Source organism: Mustela nivalis (assembly GCF_964662115.1).
Source record: "Mustela nivalis genome assembly, contig: HAP1_SCAFFOLD_164, whole genome shotgun sequence".
Classification (NCBI taxonomy): domain Eukaryota; kingdom Metazoa; phylum Chordata; class Mammalia; order Carnivora; family Mustelidae; genus Mustela; species Mustela nivalis.
The window spans coordinates 805,386-817,652 of NW_028136461.1; the positions used below are offsets into that span (position 1 = coordinate 805,386).

The 12,267-nt window shown below is 35.7% G+C and overlaps 1 pseudogene across 1 annotated transcript; it reads left to right on the forward strand.

Annotated features, from left to right (window-relative positions):
- Nucleotides 1-10,070: 10,070 nt before the first annotated feature.
- LOC309857006 (small ribosomal subunit protein uS5 pseudogene) lies at nt 10,071-11,021 on the forward strand (annotated as a pseudogene). The gene has a single exon. The product of its transcript is annotated as a small ribosomal subunit protein uS5 pseudogene (transcript).
- Nucleotides 11,022-12,267: the final 1,246 nt, after the last annotated feature.

Consider the following 12,267-nt stretch of genomic DNA (forward strand, 5'->3'; position numbering starts at 1 on the left):
ACAGAGGGACCATCAGAAGGAAAGCATCAGTTATGTTTATTGTGAAATTTTTTATTCAAAATAAAGCAATGTGAGGGGAAGACACAATGAGAAAATTACCATTTTTTAAATGGTAAACATCTTAAAAAATGGAATAGGTTTTATATTCTAAGTAGTATATTGAAAAGTAAAACATTGGGGCGCCTGGGTGGCGCAGTGGGTTGGGCTGCTGCCTTCAGCTCGGGTTATGATCTCAGGGTCCTTGGATTGAGCCCCGCATCGGGCTCTCTGCTCCGCAGGGAGCCTGCTTCCCCCTCTCTCTCTCTCTCTCACTGCCTGCCTCTCTGCCTACTTGTGATCTCTGTCTCTCAAATAAATAAATAAAATCTTTAAAAAAAAAGAAAAGAAAAGTAAAACATTAAAAAATAAAATTTCAATGAAAAAAATTATTTAATTTTTAAAAAGGTTAAAAATAGCAGAACCATTTTTCTTATAACTGGAAAATACACTGTATATACATCTATCAAAATAACTTGTCATGGGGGAGCCTGGGTGGCTCAGTAGGTTAAAGCATCTGCCTTCGGCTCAGGTCATGATTCCACGATCCTTGGATCGAGGCCCACATCGGGCTCTCAGCTCAGCAGGGAGTCTGCTTCCTCCTCTCTCTCACTGCCTGACTCTGCCTTATTGTGATCTCTGTCAAATAAATAAATAAAAACTTTTATAATAAATATTTGAAAAATAACTTGTCATGTCTGGAATCAGGAGCATATGGAAAAAAATAATATCTGAGGACAATACTTCTGCCATGTTTTGTGCCTTGCTAATATTTTTAAACAGTCAGGCAAATTTTAGCCTTATTGAAACACCTGCTAAGATACCTGCAGTGCCTTTTGGAGCCCTATGACTATAAAAATTAATTGCAAATATTCAAAATGTTTACTATGGTGTCACTATTTAGGGCCACCACCAAGTATGTTTCAGAAGTAAGCATAACTGTTACTCTTCCATAAGGCAAAAGGGCATATTTTCAGGAGTTCCATCTGCTGTACCAGGAGGTGAATCAAGTAATGATTTTTGTCTACAAAATAATTCACTTTTCAATCTAACATTCCTCATTCCACATTATAATAATAAAAACTAGGAGGAGACTAAAACAAACAAACAAATACAACTACAACAACCAGCTTTTCCTACAGTGGAAAAGTAAATATAACCTTAGGAGTAGCCTAAAATTTATTTTTAAATATTTTAAGATAAACGTTTTTGTTAGAAAACCATATATTTTATATTACTAAGAAATAACAGGCAACGTTTTATTAACTTCTAAAAAGTCTAGTTACTTGTATTTATCTATTAACTCATCTCTTTATGAAGTAGAACATGATCACACCTCTTGTATCTACCCAAGTTTGTATGCTTTGGTTGTTTTATGTTTGCTATTTCCTTGCTTAATTTTTACAATATTTGATACATAATAGTATCTTTAAGTCCATCTATGATTTCACAGAATTTGTTTGAACTTCATAAAAATGTACCATACTTTTTGCACTGTCCTTGTTTTACTTCTCTATTAGCTTTCCAAGTTTTATTCACTTTACAGTGTGTAGCTATCATTTATTTTTACTCCTCCATAATGCTATGTTTACAAATTTGTATTTATCTGTACTTTTAAAAATATCTTAATTATATACCATTTCTCATCTCACGTAACACTCATGTTACTTCTACACTTATCAGATATTATGTAACTGAAAACCACAACTCAGCAACAATAGAACACCATTTTTCAAAATTAAATGGCTTACCAGAATTCTTTAATTCTATCCTTTATTTGTATTAGATGACCCTTTATTCTGGTATTTGGCATTGTTCATATGGAGGAAAGCTTATAAGTTGATATTCCATAAATAGAAGGATTTTTATGATCGATTAATTATTTTCATTTAGAATGCATAGAATATGGTTGATTTAATATTTCTTTCTTACTCTCTGCCTGGAACATAGTGCTATCTATGCAATAGCCACTAAAATATTAAGTTAATTACCTAGACTTTAAACTGCATATTAATAGGAATAGCATACAGAACTCTTCTCAGATTGGGACACCTGGGTGGCTCAGTCAGTTAAACGCCTGAGCCTTTAGCTCGGGTCATGATCTTAGGGTCCTGGGACTCAGTTCTGCAACAGATTCCCTGCTTAGCCGGGAGTTTGCTTCTCCCTCATCCTGCTGCTCCCCCTGCTTGTGCTCTCTCTCACTCTCTCTCTTACAAATAAATAAAATTAAAAAAATAAATTCTTCTCAGATAGCTAATATAGAATATCGTCTTTGTATTCATCAAAGGGAAAGTGCCATATAATAATGAAATCCAGACTACTTCAAATTCACTTTTTAACCAGTAAGAAAGTACTGGAAACAAGCCAAAAATGTCTTCAATGAATTAAAGAAATAGATTGATTTTCAATATCTTAATGTTTCTAATGTTAAATTGCAAGATTTTTATACTAGATATCAGTGTAAATATTCATTATACAAGGATATTCTAAAAATAAACCTGAGAAAACTACTTGACATATATGATGACAAAAACCAATGTCAGTTTGGGTAAAACTTACAACACCTACCACCTGAAACTCTTGTTCTATATGGTGCCATCTTGTGATTCTGGGCAGCGGCAGTGAGCCACAGCTTCCAGTCAGCTAGAAGATTACAGGGGTGAACACCTGATATTCTTACAAGCATTCTATATATAGTATATATATATAGAATATATATATTCTTCTTTTTTTAGTGTAATATTTAATAAATTGCATGTGATATTTGATACTTTGTTATAAAATAGGCTTTGCTTAAGATGATTTTGCCCAAAGGCAGGCAAATGTAAGTGTTCTGAGTATGTTTAAATAAGCTTAAGGTAAGCTATGATATTTGATAGTTTTGGGGTATTAAATGCATTTTCAATTTTTTATGTGTTTCTCTGTACATAGCCCCCTTGTAAGCTGAGGAACATCTCTATATGTATATGTCGCCTTGGTATGGCTTACATATTATTGGCATGAAACATCTAGAACAGTACGTGTGCCATAGAATTGTCTACAACATCAAACAAGTTTCTTGAAAACTTGTGCCAAAGGGGTTATGTCTTTAAGGATTCTTATTTCAGAAGGGTTCTCTCAAACGTAAGATTTTTCAGAAGTTAAGTGAAAATCTGACCAAACTAAACATTTTTCCATTTTCCCTAGTGAGCAAAGATAGCTAAAATCTATCTGCCATTTTCAACACTGTACTCAACGATTGTAATTCTAATTTAAGAACAGATTATTTATATCAAAACCACATGTTGGCCTAATCTTATACAATATTCATAAGTCACACTCAGACCCTTGGACACTTTTATTTGTTGAGTCTATATGGTACTACGGACATTCATCTTTTTTGACCTCATAGCTTCATGTATGTCTATACTTTTGAAAATACATGCATCATAGTTCCATTGTAAAATGTCTGGGTTATAAAATGTGCTATGCTATCAAAATGGTAATAAGAACATACAAATGACCTGATGTAATGAACTGGACCAGATTGCCAGATATCACATTTCATACCAGAAAGATTCAGTGGTAAGTTTTAAAATGGCCAGCTATACATTGACTGAATTATAACTCATTTAACTTCTTTCTTTGTGTACAGTATTATACATTAGTCAGTATTATAGTAGATAAGTACTTTGGACAGATGTAAATATGCTGTAATAAAAAATGTTTTTTTTTTTAGTCCTTTTTACTTGTAAGACTAGCCACAAATACCACGCCTCCCCCAAAATAATTTGCAATCCAAATTTATCTCTAAATGAATTTATTGCACAGAAAAATATGTATATATATATATATATATATACACACTTACAGAAGACATGTTCAAAAATAGTTACACAACAGCAGGGCCCTAAATGTAAGCAGTATAGTTGTTTTGTTTTGTTTTGTTTTGTTTTGTTTTGTTTTGTTTCTTTTAAAAAAAGAGGTTATGTGAAATATTAGGATTTTATTTCCAGGCGTAGTATTTCAAGACAGTTAACTACACCTATGGTGTCAACAGCCTCTTGTTGGCAGTATGATTTTATTGGCTCCATGGAATAACAGCAAGAATTTACTATTGCTTCTTTCTTTTATGACACACACAGAAAAAAAAAATTGACACATTTGCTCAAGACCAACCAGAATCATTTTAACCTATCAAAATTGATGGGAGGCCTTCACTGCCAAAGTCACTGCTGCGTTTTCACAATTCACTGCAGACAATCTGCTACTCCCATTATGATAAAGGAGAGAAGAGTCATAATCAGGGAAGAAAGCTAGATTAATACTTGTAATTATCATTGAATATTTAGCCTGCTATAGGTTTATTATTATTAGTGTCATTTGATAATTTTCTCTCATTTTATTAAACACAACTGTGAGTAATTACGCTACCTAATATTTCTCTGTATTGGCTGACTAGCTAGCAAACATTCATGAAAATATCCATTAGCCACACATATAAAATGCTGCATTATGATGCTGTTGAATCAGAACATACCACTACCTGATCCTGTAGCTCTTTGAGGATTTGCAAATCAATTAATTCTATGTTTATTGGATTCTTCCCATACAATTAGAAAATTTATAATCGAGTCCATGAACATTATTAGTTTTGCCATTTTAAACCAGCAATCACACTTTGATTTTTACAACAAAAGCAGAAATATAAACACACACATTTGGATCAGTTTTCTGTTAGTCTGTCTGGACTTCAAAATCCTATTCCTCAAGATGATGCACACCAAAGTTCTGGATTAAACAAGAAATTAGATGGCACCTGAACACTTGGTTTAATATTCTCAAAAGGATTATGCAACTTCTTTCTTACAATATGACATTGTTTTACAAAGATCCACACTTTTATAATGTTAGTATTTATAATAATCAATAAAGTCAATTAATCATGATTAAAAATCAAACATAAAAATTTCTACTTTTTGCTTTTGCCCCCTCCATTTAGAACTTATTTATAGCCTGATAATTCAAAGGTCCCTATGTTTATGAAAATCTGGACAGAAATAGCTCTAAGATCCCATTCAGAACTTGATATTAATCTAAGTCTTTTGGCTCCATTTATCCTGAGAGCAAAGAGTAGGACAAAGGATTTGAGTACTGTTAGTTTATCTGGGAGATTATCCAAGGTAGAAAAGAATGGGAAAGTGATACAGTGAAGAAGCAACTTTGTCAAAGAGGTACATTGTTGATATAATTGTTGTGGATAGAAAATGAAGGCTTGCTTTTACTGAAAGGTCCTGAGAAACTTCTTTAAGTTGTCCTCATGAAGACCTGAAAACTGACAATTTTACCTATGGTTCTTATTTCCACTTCACTGAGAGCTGTCCTCAGAGGACATTAACTCTCCTACACTTTTGGGTTGTGTTGGAGACATTCTAAAATGAGAGAGAGAACATGAGATGCTATCAGTGTTAAGTAACTGCAATTTCCATTGGAACTATCCACCACAGGTTTGGCTATAATCAGGTGTTGGGCCTTGATATCAGAGGGATTTGAGGCAGTATCATTTTAGGTTAATCATTATATCTGAAATTTCCAAAAACTACAACTGATGAAACTTTGATTATAAACCTATAAATATAACAATAAATCTACAGTATTCAAATTATTTTCATAGAAATACACAAACAAAGCATCAACTGATTAATATTTAAATGTTACAAAATACTGAACTGAAAGAATTTGGTCATATAACAACGTGTAAGAAGTAGAGCTTAGGTTTAGGTTAGAAGTCAGGATGCATTTGGGACTCAGTTAAGAAATTGAATGGAGGGACGCCTGGGTGGCTCAGTGGGTTAAGCCGCTGCCTTCGGCTCAGGTCATGATCCCAGGGTCCTGGGACCGAGCCCCAAATCAGGCTCTCTGCTCAGCAGGGAGACTGCTTCCTCCTCTCTCTCTGCCTGCCTCTCTGCCTGCTTGTCATCTCTCTCTGTCAAATAAATAAATAAAATCTTAAAAAAAAAGAAATTGAATGGATGTCTGACTATCTTATAGGTTTGCTAAAAATCAGTGACTTTGTGTTCACGTGTGGCTATGCGGGAATTTTTAACTTTCTCTAAGAAGTTATTAGATTGATTATATAATGGCAGTAAAGGATGGGGAAAAGCAAAGTACAAACCCCATAAAGACAAAGACACTGAGTATGAGAAAAGAGTAATAGATAAGAAGAATCAATGCATTTGAGGAAAATGGGAATTGAAATACACAATGATTGTTGATTTTTTTAGATGCAGAAATCAAAACTAGCTTGCAAGAAGGAAATAACAGAAGACATGTTGTGAAAAGGCAGTAACGTGGAATAAAGGAATAGGGAGAGCATATCAGGTAATTTGGATAGGAAGGAGTTAGGAGATAATTGCTTGATAAATTTTATATGGCCCACTTAAATGCACAGATTTCTCTTCTTTAATTTATATGGAGAACAGGGTGTCCTTTCTCTTCCCTTTCAGAGCACCCGAGGTGTACTCTTTCAGACTGAAAACCTGAAAAGCTCAGGACTCAGTTGCTTAAGCACAGCTGAGAGGACATATTTCAATTAAGATTTACAGTTTGCTGTAGGTAGTAGACTGTCAAAAGTGGTTTAACCATATTTTTCATTTAACAAGAAGACTACAGAGAGTGTTTTCTGGTGTTGGTTCAGAGTCTTAAGAAAGTCAAGTGAACTATCTTAGAGGTTTTCATGGCTTTTTATTCACAGTTGCAAAAATTGCTGTTGGAGTTCTCACTATTAAGCCCACATTTCTGGCAGAAAGATAGAGGTAAAAGAGAATGATATCTTGTACAACTGATACTTTGTCATATGGTTACAATGTAACTAGAAAAGAGACAATAAAATATTTGATGTTGTTTTAAGTTTCCTTGTTGTCAATCCCTCAGTGCTTTCTGATACTAAAGGAAAAAGTAGATGGATATTGACCTGGCAACTATCAACACCTGTCAGTCTCTCTTGGATAACCAATATCTCTATAATCTCTTCTTCCCAGTAAAAAAAAAATAAAATATATTCATAAACCACACTGTGCCATCTCAAGTTACTGCACCAAGATAAAATTACAATGATTTTCAGTTGTTCCAAATGGACAGAATACCCTTCCTTATGATATCATGTCTTATAAGATAGATAATTGGCTTGCTACCAATATACCCAGATGAGACTGTGGAAGAGACAGGAAAAAAATAATAATATTTATTTATTCCTTGGGTTGACCCTGTTTACACAGATGCATTACTATTAGAAAAGGTTGGTTTGGGACATTGGAATGAATTTACTTAATGGGTCTGTATGTAATTGGGTTGGAGAAAATTTTTAATTTCTACAAAAATTATTAGAATTCTATCTTATTCCCTTTTGATAATTTTCACATGTTAACAAAGCCAACGTTTTTGTCTAGCAGACAAGATCTTAAATCCTAACAAAACTCAATTTTTTCCTTTTTTTTTTTTAAGTTTGAGAGCCTCATGTTCTCTCATGCTGCTTTAAATACAACTCAAAAAAACAAAAGGAGCTAAATGGGGCAGTAAGCCCAGACTTTTTATTTTAATTTATTTATCTTATTTTTAATTAAAAAATTAAAGATTGTATTTATTTATTTGAGAGAGAGAGAGCATGAGTGGGGCAGGGGGATGTAGCTGCAGAGAGAGACTGAGAAGTATACTCCCTAATGAGCAGGAAGCCCGATATGGGGCTCGATCCCAGGATCCTGACTGAGATCATGACCAGAGACAAAGGCAGATACATGTGCAAAATCCCTTTTTTTCTGGGAAACAATACTTTACAAGAGATGTTTGAAAAAGTACTGGGGAAAGAACTTTAATCAGAGATACAAAAATTTAATTGACTTCTGTAAAACTACAGGGATCCAAATGATGGGAATCCCAGGCCGTTTAGGTTGTGGACCACAGAGTATTCTTCTCTGTAATATTTTATTTTCTTCCATGTCTACTAACTCCAGTCCAAGTTCACTGATCTCTTTTTAGATAGTGCAAAACATGGCAAAGAATACCAAACAAGTGCCCAATATTCTACATTTTTTACATCATTTCTAACATATAGAAGTGTGTTATCAAGGCTGGTTCTGTGAACAAACCTAGTTATGCTAAAGTGTGTTTTGTTCTCCAAAAATTAAATTCATAATTATCACACAATTATAAAATACTTGTGTCAAGAATTTTTATTCAAAAATTAATAAGAGAAGCAGATATTAAAACTAGTTCACATGGTTATTTGGGATATAAGCAGAGTTGTGCAGCAGAAGTGCTCTGGGCCCATAATTTGGGTTATAGAATTTATGTTTTCTAATGAAAAATCACTAACTTGCATTATTGTTAACAAGAATCCTGTGCATTACCATCAGTTTTCTCCATTATAACCTCTTGCTCTACAGTTTGTAAATAACTTTGTCAATAGCAAGCTAATAAACGGGGTGACTCCAATGGATTGAGATAATCTCCAGAGTTTCTGCTACATAATGAACAGGACTCCATTGAAAGGACACCTAAGAGTTTATTTTGCCCAAAAATTTGATCACTTTTTTCACTGTCCTTACCTATTTTCCAAACCTAGTTCTTTTCAGTCTACAGACAACCCTGTATCTGACTGACTTGTTAATTCTGGGAATGTCTTGCAGATTAATTTGCTTGCCCGAGGTGGTTCCTCTAATTGATGTCTAAGAACCCTAATTAGTTAAGAAAACTTTTTTTTTAACATTTTCATTGCTACTTATTATTATTATTATTATTATTATTATTGCTAATATCTCTATTATAAATAATTCACAAGGGCATCCTTCTGACAAAAGACAAAGAGCTGGCTACTAGTAGAAAAAGTACATTTGACTCTGTCAGTGAAAGTGGTAAAGGGATTTGAGAAAATAAGGCAAAGCAGTGGAATTATGTGTTAAAACTTTAAATATTATAGACACATTTACTTAATTTCTAATACTGCTTATAATTAAAAAAGATGTTTTCCATGAACCACGCATTACAACAAATATATTGTTTATACAGATTAAATTTTCATCAAAAGGGACGCCTGGGTGGCTCAGTTGGTTAAGCAGCTGCCTTTGGCTCAGGTCATGATCCCAGCATCCTGGGATCGAGTCCCGCATCTGGCTCCTTGCTCGGCCGGAGCCTGCTTCTCCCTCTACCTCTGCCTGCCATTCTGTCTGCCTGTGCTTGCTCTCTCGCCCACTCTCTCTGAGAAAGAAATAAAATCTTAAAATAAATAAATAAATTTTCATCAAAAAATTATAAGTGTATTTTTTTGTAGGATCATGATAAGCATTTTGCAGATGAGAAAAGTGAAATTTAGAAAAGTATGTCTCTTCAAATCCCTCATACAATATCTGGCCTAGATAGAAGGATATACTATCACAATTGAGGAAGATAATTGAGATTACTTAAAATGATAAACTTTACTGTATAGGGTTTTTTTACAAGTTTGCCACAGATTCACATTTTTTAAAATATATATCTATTTGTGTAAAGAGAATGCACTGAGAAGTAAAAAGATAGTGATATATCAGTGCTACCAACTAATGGCTATAATATCATCACCTTATTTATGAACAATGAAACAGTGTGTAATATTTAAATAAATTTAAATAAATTCCTATTTATTTTATATATTTATAAATTTAAATGAATTCCTATTTATTTATTATTAAAGAAATTCCTCTAACAAACAGTATGTTTTGAAGGTTGCTAGCAGGAAAGTGTTGTACGACATGGAAGTAATCAGAAAATGTGATCTAAAATTCTGCTTTCAAGGGCGCCTGGGTGGCTCAGTGGGTTAAAATTCTGCTTTCAAGAAGCTATAACAGTAAGTACTGAGCATTAGCTATTATATGCTATGGATGAATAACTGAAATCTACATTTGAAACTATTGGTACACTATATGTTACCTAATTGAATTTTAAAAAGTTAATAAAAAAAACCACTATTTTATAAAACAATATTCCCAACAGGCTCTTTTGCTTTAAAATACTCACTTTGTTTCCTCTCCGAGAGAACACCAAATGGCGGATGACGCCGGTGCTGCGGGAGGGCCCGGAGGGCCCGGGGGCCCTGGAATGGGAGGCCACGGCGGTTTCCGCGGTGGCTTCGGCAGCGGCATCCGGGGCCGGGGCCGGGGCCGGGGCCGTGGTCGGGGCCGGGGCCGAGGCCGCGGAGCTCGCGGGGGCAAGGCCGCGGACAAGGAGTGGATCCCCGTCACCAAGTTGGACCGCCTGGTCAAAGACATGAAGATCAAGTCCCTGGAGGAGATCTATCTCTTCTCCCTGCCCATCAAGGAGTCTGAGATCATCGACTTCTTCCTGGGAGCCTCCCTCAAGGACGAGGTTTTGAAGATCATGCCTGTGCAGAAGCAGACGCGCGCGGGCCAGCGGACCAGGTTCAAGGCATTTGTCGCCATCGGAGATTACAATGGACATGTCGGTTTGGGTGTCAAGTGTTCCAAGGAGGTAGCCACTGCCATCCGCGGAGCCATCATTCTGGCGAAGCTTTCCATTGTCCCTGTGCGGCGAGGCTACTGGGGGAACAAGATCGGCAAGCCCCACACTGTCCCGTGCAAGGTGACTGGCCGCTGTGGCTCTGTGCTGGTGCGTCTCATCCCCGCCCCCAGAGGCACTGGCATTGTCTCGGCCCCTGTGCCCAAGAAACTGCTGATGATGGCTGGTATTGACGACTGCTACACCTCGGCCAGGGGCTGCACTGCCACCCTAGGGAACTTTGCCAAGGCTACTTTCGATGCCATCTCCAAGACCTACAGCTATCTCACCCCTGATCTCTGGAAGGAGACTGTGTTCACCAAGTCTCCCTATCAGGAGTTCACGGACCATCTTGTGAAGACCCACACCAGAGTCTCTGTTCAGAGGACCCAGGCTCCAGCTGTGGCTACTACATAGTTTTATACAAGAAAAATAAACTGAACTAAAGCTTGAAAAAAAAATACTCACTTTGTAATGAGAGTCATTACTTTTGTCTAGCCAAATCTTATAGCACTGTTTATCCCTTCCCTGCTTTATCCCTTCCCAGTATCAATAAAGGCTCACTTGGGTTACCTAGAAGCCATGAGAAAGCTTGTAATAGATCTGGCTGGTTTTCACCAGCAATTTGACCACCATGTGCACAGGGAAGTCTATTGATAAAGGCTTTATTGCAATAAGTTGCAAATACATGGATGATTTTGAATTCTCTTTCTTGAGGTCTTGTTTCATGATAATAAATTTAGGGTGGCTTATTGGAATGGATGTTATTAACATATCTTCATAGTTATAAGCACATGGAATTGTAAAATAGATGAATGAATGTGGCATTACTGACAACTGTCCTCATTTTGAAATCAAATTACAGTGTACTAAGATGAGGAAGCAAAGCAGATTTGGGATTATGAGTGAAATAATTTTAAAAAGTATTAGGGGTATGATCGGACTATTGGGTAATTCAGTAGAAAAATGTCAACTGATTGAGATTCTGTGTTCCCTGATTTCAGAGAGAAGTTAAGATAAATAAGTAACATGAGGAGACTAGGAAGCCAAACATAAGTGATAATTTTGTGCCAGGGTGTGTTTACATCTGTTTATCTTCTTGCTTTACCACTAAGGTTGCTCCTAGAGGAGAGTTTAAATATGTGTTGGAGCTAATCTCTGTGGATTACACAAGAAACCACATCCTACAGCTCTCCCTGAAACACCCCTTATGATTTCAATGTAATTTGGTTTTTGCATTTTTAGAAATAACAAAATACTTTGCAAACTCATCTACTTTATTACCATCACAAGTGAGTCAGCTGACTCCACATTTTAACACAGTGACAGTCACAGAGGAATGGAGGAATGAGTAGAGTTATCAATATATGTGCTTTTAAGAAGTATGACAGGGTAGCAGCTATTTCCAGGAACCAAAACATGGGTCAGCAGCTGTGCAGGAAAAGTGATGGAATAAATGACTCATTTCAGAGGAGTTCTATAACATATTAGTTCTATAATGTATCTTCAGCCCCCAATTACCCGCTTTGATCTAAAGATAAGGATTTACAGTTAAGGTCCCATTTATGATTTGACTGGTAGGGTCTGAATCATGTTTACTATTGTTTTGACTATTACTTGAAACCTATAGTAGTACTTGGGATATGTGTTGTGTATTCTGTGAACATGTGCTATTTTTAGATTAGATAATTTCTGTCTCGAACCCCT